Source organism: Nicotiana attenuata, unplaced genomic scaffold (genome assembly GCF_001879085.1).
Source record: "Nicotiana attenuata strain UT unplaced genomic scaffold, NIATTr2, whole genome shotgun sequence".
Lineage (NCBI taxonomy): Eukaryota > Viridiplantae > Streptophyta > Magnoliopsida > Solanales > Solanaceae > Nicotiana > Nicotiana attenuata.
In genome coordinates, this window is record NW_017672137.1 from 197940 (window position 1) to 203752 (window position 5813).

A 5813-nucleotide genomic window follows, 5' to 3' on the forward strand; every position below is an offset into this window, starting at 1 on the left:
TCATGAATAAAATCCCTTTGGAGTTGCGTCTGTGGTGGAACGATCTAGGAGGAGAAGGACAAGATGAAGTCAAAAAATATTTGAAAGGGCTTACCGGTTTGTTGGAAATTACGCCTCGGGGAGACATCATAAGGGCATTAGTTACATGTTGGGACCCGGCGCACAACGTGTTCCATTTTTCAGACTTTGAACTCACCCCGACCTTGGAGGAAATAGCCGGGTACATCGGACGCGCTGAGGTCCCTTTAAGACACAAGTACTTGATTGCCCCGAGAACCGTGGCCGTGCACAAATTCTTAGACTCACTGAAGATAAGCAGGACGGTCCACAACACAGATTTGGCGGATGGCTTTTGTACTCCACACTTCATATACCATAGATATGGCCACATCGGAGGGTTCAATAACCTGGAAAACAAGATATGTAGCAAAGAAAACCGCCAAAAATGGGAAGAACATAGACGTTTTGCTTTTATGGTGGTCTTTTTGGGGCTTTTGGTATTCCCGAGGAAAGATGGAAATATTGACATAAAGATAGCCGGGGTTGTCAGCACTCTACTCACTCAAGCAAAAAGCACTCTTGCGCCCATGATATTAGCTGAAATCTTCCGCGCTCTTAGAGCCTGCAAAGCCGGAGGAGACTTCTTTGAGGGGTGCAATCTCTTGTTGCAAATGTGGATGACCGAACCTGTGCCATCGTCCTCAGTTCCTGAGTTATGGGTCTACAGAGAAAACCTGTATAGAGGAGTTTTATACAAGGATTAAGGGGGTCAGCTTGCCTGAAGGATTCACAAGCTGGACATCATACTTTCGGTCCCTCACTACCAGTCAAATAGAGTGGACGTTTGGGTGGTCACCTATCGATGAAATCATATATATGCCAGCAGCGGGGCCGCACTTCCTCTTAATGGGTCTTAAGAGCATTCAGCCTTATGCTCCGTATCGGGTTTTAAGGCAACTCGGGAGATGCCAAGTAGTGCCAAAGGATGACGATCTTAGTATCCAAGTAGTTGAGATTGGTCCTGATGGTCAGTTTCCTGAAGCAAGGGTCCGTCAAGTTTGGAGCGAATGTCAATACTTGACGGCAAATACTTGTGTCCGGGATCGTTCTAAAGGAGAAGTGTCACCTGAGTATCATGCCTGGATAGAAGGGACGTTGCATTTGGGAGGCCGGCCAAAAGACCTCACCTCCGGGATTTTGTCGAATCATCACAAGAACAATGGGCCTGGTTAGCTAAAGAAAATGAATATAGAGCTAAAATAGGAGAATTGGAAAAGCAAGTCCGAGACCTTCAGTTTGAAAATAGTGTGCAAGCTGTAGTCGATGAGGGTGAAAAAAAGAAATTGGCCAAAGAGAATGAAGCCTTACGAGCCCAAATTCAAAAGATGAAGATAGCGGCCGAAGATCCCGTCAGGAGCGTCAAAGATGTAAAACTTATAGAAAATCTAAGGCAAAAAGTCAATGACTATGGTTTTGACCTCAACAAAGCAGAAAGAGAATTAGTCGGGGTTCGAAAACAATTGGCTAAAAACGCGGAAGAACGAGCCCGCATGGTTAAACAGTTGAAAGAAGAATACGATAATGAGGTCGCGGGGTTAAGGAAAAGGGTCATTGCCATAGAGAACAAAATGATCAAACAGGCAAAGGAATTCAAGATTGAAAGAGAGCATTGTTACGCGGAATTGGCACAATTAGAAATGGACTTGCAACAACTTAAGGAACAAAACCAGATAGCCGAGCAGACTTTGGAGGCTAGGGCCCAACAAATAGGGCGGTTGCTTCAGGAAAAGGGTAGAATCAGAGAAAGAATCTTAACCGTTGCTCACTACATTAGTAGGAAATGCCAAATGTGCGAGAACATGACTCGCACCACTTTTTTTGCATCGGTGATGATATTTGTGAAGCAAATAATGAGTGACCTGGACAGACTTCAAGGGGAACTTGCATATAGGCCCGCGGCGAGACCGAACGATGTCCCGCGGGCACCAGGAGCTTTAATGTATTCGTGATTGTCATATTTCCTTTTTCTAGAGTCTGTCAGTGTTTGAGTCTGTATTTTCTTTTCGCTAAGAGTCTGTCAGTGTTTGAGTCTGTATTTTCTTTTCGCTAAGAGTCAGTCAGTTGTTGAGTCTGTATTTTCTTTTGAAATAGAATAGTTGACGTTGGAGTCTGTAGTTTTTCTTTTATCAAAGTCTGTTATGTTCAGTTTTGAGTCTTTGTAATCAAAGTATTTGCTATCAATAAAATTGAAAATCCCAAAACATTTTGCTTCTATTTTACATTTTATTTTGCGCGAACTACGCTTGGTCTGATTCATGCGGGATCATGATACGTAGGCAACCTCCATAGGATTCAACCGTTACCCTAAGGAAAAAGAGAGAAAAAGAGAAGGAAAGTACGAAGGAAGGAAATAGAAGAAAAACAAGAAAGAAACGCGAAAGAGAAAATAAGGAATCGAGAGAAAAAAAAACATGGCAAAAGAAAAGGGAAAAGCAGGAGATGAAGAACAGAGGGAAAAGAAAAATGAGAGAAAAATCGAAAGAGAAAGAAAACGCAAGAAAAACAAAGAGTGAAAATCAAAAGAAGAGAAAATAGAAAAGAAAAGCCGGGATGACGCATGCAACCAGTGCAAACATGTAGACATCCGTTTAACTGTATAGGTGCATCACACTCCAACATGCGATTGCCTATCTGTTACTTGTCTCAAACTAACCGTGTGTTGCTGTCAATTTCCAGCTTAGCTTTAGAAACGGTGGTTGGTTGTGGTAAGCTGGCATCGCATCAATACTTCACCAGATCAAATGGAAGTGTGGAAATGTCTACAGAAATGACTTTGCCTGCAATTCCCATCTCTGAGGACAGCCCCATCTCGAGGATACCGGCATCTGATTCTATCACAGCTGAAGAGAACCGGATACTACGTCTCCGACTCATGGAGATGTGGGACGCCTGGACCAATGGAAGGGATCCTCCAAGCGCCATCCCTGGATTTCCTGAACTATTCCCTAGATCTAGGGGTACCTCCAATATCCCTATCAGCCACCCTCATACTCCTTTGGGACAGCCTACCATGACCGCTCACTTCATCGGAACACCTTCTGAGGTCCACCCCCAGGTGTTCCCAGCAGGAGCAGCTCCTAACATCTTCACTGCTCCACCATGCTCTGCTACAACACGACCTTCACTGCCAAGGCCTGCCTTTGATCCCTCAGCTTTCACCTTCTAAAACCCTGTCTTTCCAGTGGATCCTCCTCGATATCCCACATATAATTACTCTCAGCCACCACCATTTGAGCTTACGCCAGGACAAGATCAAACTCCCAAAGCTCCTGAACAAGATGAGATGGCAAAGAGAATGAGAAGCCTCGAGCAGAGCTTAAAAAATATGCAAGGCTTGAGTGGGCAAAAGAGTGTCTCCCATACAGACCTGTGTATGTTCCTGCATGTACATTTGCCCTCAGGGTTCAAAACACCAAAATTTGAAAAGTATGACGGGCATGGCGACCCTATTGCTCACTTGAAGAAGTATTGTAATCAGCTACGGGGGGGCGGTGGCAAAGAAGAATTGTTGGTGGCATATTTTGGAGAAAGCTTAATCGGCATTGCCTTAGAGTGGTATATGGACCAAGACATCTCACGTTGGCATATTTGGGATGATCTAGCCCGAGACTTTGTTCGACAATTTCAGTACAACATAGACATCGCGCCAGACAGGAACTCCTTGGCGAATCTAAAGAAAAAGCCCTCAGAAAGTTTCCGCGAATATGCAATTAAGTGGCGTGAACAGGCGTCAAGAGTGAAGCCTCCGATGGATGAGGTAGAGATGGTCACTGTTTTCCTTCAAGCCCAGGAAGCAGACTACTTTCAGAATATGATGTCGGCCATGGGCAAGCCTTTCGCAGAGGCAATAAAAATCGGAGAGATGGTAGAGAATGGGCTAAAAACGGGTAGAATCTTGAGCCAGTCAACCATAAGAACAACCTCCCAAGCCATCCAAGGCGGGTCTGGAGGAATGGCCAAAGGCAAAAAGAAAGAAGAAACAGTGATGGCAGCATCGGGAGGAAGAAGATACCGGGCTCCTAGACCGGTGTTCTCTGAAAGAACCCCTCAACACTACTATCCTCACACTGATATGGCTTACGCTCCCCCACCTTATGCGTTCATGAATGCTCAACCTTTCGGCCGACCGCAGCCACAAGCTAACCGAAATCCACCTCCATTCCAAAGAAATCAACCTCCTCACCAGAACCAATATAATCCCCGACCACCGCAAAATAATTTCCGCCCTCGGGAACCACCCAGACGTCCAAATTTTATGCCGATTGGTGAACCCTACTCCAGTCTGTTCCCGAAGCTCGTTCAGATGAATTTGCTGCAGCCTATCCCCCAAAACAGGCAGAACCCGGAATCTCCAGCTTATCAACGAGGTGTCTGTTATGCCTACCATTCAGGAGCTGAAGGGCATAGTACTGATAACTGCTGGACATTGAAGAAAGTTGTGGAAGATTTGATCGAACAAGGGAAAATAGTGTTGAGGGATGAAGAAGCCCCGAATGTGACCAATAATCCGTTGCCCGCTCACAACAATGGGCCAGTGATCGGGATGATCTGTGAAGATAGAGAATTTAATCCAGCATTAAAAGCTATAATTGCTATTGCCGACGCAGAAAAGAAGCCCAAGGTACCCCCGAAGCAAGAGAAATGGGAGAAGAAGAATAAAAGTGTCAAAACTGAGCCTGAGAAGAAACCTGAGACAAAAGCAGAGACGGAACCTCCTAAGAATGGAATTCTCTATGTTCCGCGAGGACGCCAAGAAAAACCACTAGTTGTCAGTGCTCCAAGGAAGTTTGAAGTAAAAAGGGAAACAAAAATGTATGTGCCAAAAGGAGCTTATGTGGTACGGGGGACAATTAAGCCGCCTCGGCTGAATGAGCCAGTGGTTATTGGACGCGTACCACAGAAGCCAATGACAGACCCTTCTGCGGCGCCATGGAACTATCAGCAAACAGTGGTTACATACAAGGGCAAAGAAATTTCGGGGGAACTCCCAGGGAAAACCTCTGTTGAGAAATATTCAAATGTACAGGAGGTAAACAATGCCGCTCGAAAGCGCTTTCCGTCCAAGAAGCCAGTAAGTGCTGAGGAAGCAGAAGCCTTTTTCCAGAAAATGAAGATGCCTGATTATAAAACAATGGATCAATTGAGAAAATATCCTGAACAGGTGTCCCTGCTATCACTGGTGACGAAATCCTTCGAACACCAGAAGATCTTAATGAAAACTCTGAATGAGGCGTATGTGCCAATTGAAACTTCAGTCGAACAGCTCGAAAGGATGGCAGAAAGGTTCTTCGCTGTCAATCAACTCTCTTTAGTAAAAATGACTTGCCTCCGGAAGGTGCAGCTCGCAACAAAGCCTTGCATCTGACTGTCAAGTGTGAAGGTTATTATGTCAAGCGAGTCATGGTGGATGGAGGCTCGGGGGTTGACATCTGCCCACTCTCCACATTGCAAAGGATGGAAATCGGGACAGGAAGGATTCGTCCGAATAATGTTTGTGTGAGAGCTTTTGATGGTGTTAAGAGGGATACCATCGGTGAAATTGATTTGATATTGACCATAGGTCCGGTGGATTTCGAGGTAACCTTCCAGGTGTTGGACATGGATACATCTTATAATTTTCTTCTGGGAAGGCCCTGGATCCATGCTGTAGGAGCTGTGCCCTCTACCCTCCACCAAATGGTACAATTCGAATATGAAGATCAGGAAATTGTGGTCCACGGAGAAGATGAGCAGTCCATTTATCGTGACCCATC